This window comes from Glandiceps talaboti, chromosome 19, assembly GCF_964340395.1.
Source record: "Glandiceps talaboti chromosome 19, keGlaTala1.1, whole genome shotgun sequence".
Classification (NCBI taxonomy): domain Eukaryota; kingdom Metazoa; phylum Hemichordata; class Enteropneusta; family Spengelidae; genus Glandiceps; species Glandiceps talaboti.
The window spans coordinates 8,159,158-8,160,845 of record NC_135567.1 but is presented as its reverse complement, the minus strand read 5'-3'; the positions used below and the strand labels follow the sequence as shown (position 1 = coordinate 8,160,845).

The 1,688-nt window shown below is 36.3% G+C and overlaps 1 long non-coding RNA gene across 1 annotated transcript in view; it reads left to right on the top strand.

Moving 5' to 3' along the window:
• The first annotated feature begins 222 nt into the window (after positions 1-222).
• LOC144450323 (uncharacterized) overlaps positions 223-1,688 on the top strand; it is a 6,549-nt gene continuing 5,083 nt past the window's right edge. The window contains exons 1-2 of the long non-coding RNA XR_013482230.1: positions 223-311; positions 758-800. This is a non-coding gene — a long non-coding RNA (uncharacterized LOC144450323). The remainder of the gene's footprint in view (positions 312-757; positions 801-1,688) is intronic.

Below are 1,688 nucleotides of genomic sequence, written 5' to 3'. Positions count from 1 at the left end.
ACCTGCTGATGGCGGCAAGGGTAGAAAAGAAGCCGCTGCCAGTTTACCTTGTCAAGGTAAGAATATTGGGAGAGATTTGATATTACTTTTTGAATTTCAGTGCCAAAAGAAAAATAGTTAGTTATCGTTGATATTTTCCTGATTCTTTCAAAAAATGAATCATATCACTCTACACAGTTATACACATATTACATATGCACATGTTCTTTATTTGACAGATGGAGCTGTTGAAAAGCAAATGAAGAAGCTACACTTATCTGAAGCAAAGGCTGGTGAAGAAGTGGTCGGTGAATCAAGATTGGCTAGTGAAGGTGAGATAATTAGTGTCTTACTTGGCTTCTAGGATGTCAAATTAATATCCCATGATGTCATCAGAGAAGAAGACATTTGTTTACTGAAAAATAATTTAGTTTGGCTAGAAAGAGTGGTAATGCTAAAATTTGAACTCCGCCATGATAATAATGAAACTGTAGACAGGTTGCAAAAATAAATACCTTTCAATATGTGTGTGGGAAAGAATCCAATGTTAGATATAAAATAGAATTTAATACTTGGAGTAAGTTTAGATTTGTAGTCTTTATAATCATTATTAAGTTCAAATTATTTGTAAAATGTTACTTATACATGTAGTCATAAGTGAAATAGTAAATGTGTTTATATACATGTTCCAATGGCTTCTAATTTTCTACTGGACATTAACCACCTTTCATGTTTTGGTGATAGCTAACATAAATCATCATGTGGTTTTTTATTATAGGAATCGACCGTGATGATGTCAGGGATGTACAGCAGAGAGGAAGGTGAGGAAAACAACTGATTTCTGTTATACATTATATCACATTATTCTTGTTTGCATTTGTCATTTTTGTGGTCACAGCTAAACTGAGATTCAGTGTACTATAGGCATGGTGAAATGTGTGTGTGTGTGTGTCATAGTTAGAGTGATAAAGATAGCAGCGACGTTTTTGGTGGTTTTAATTTAGAAAGTGTTAATGACGTGATGATATAATCGGTGATATGCAAATTAGGGCTAACAATGTGTCTTTTTTCGTAAAAAATATATAATTCCAAACTACATGAGATAATTGTTGCCAATTCTAGTCCTTCAATCTTATCAATATTAATAACAGTATACAAGGCTATAGTCCTGAAAGCATCAATCATAAACTTATCGTTGATGATATAGAATGAATTCACTTTCAATTTCAATAAAGTGCAAAAAATAATTACAGAGTTCAGATTGACTGGTAAACTGTAAAGATACAATTTTACTATGAAATTTCTCACTTTCTTAAATGACACTAGCCACCTTAGATTGACTCTCGAGTCCCACGTTGGACACTAGTAGCCTTAGATTGACTCTCGAGTCCTACATTGTAAACTAGTAGCCTTAGATTGACTCTCAAGCCCCACATTGGGTGCCAGCCACCTTAGATTGACTCTCAAACCTCACGTTGGGCACTAGCCACCTTAGATTGACTCTCAAGTCCCACAATGGACACTAGCCACCTTAGATTGACTCTCAAGCCCCACATTGGTGCCGGCCACCTTAGATTGACTCTAAAGCCCCACACTGGGCTCTAGCCACCTTAGATTGACTCTCAAGCCCCACATTGGGTGCCAGCCACCTTAGATTGACTCTCAAGCCCAATGTTCGACACTAGCCACCTTAGATTGACTCTCAAGCC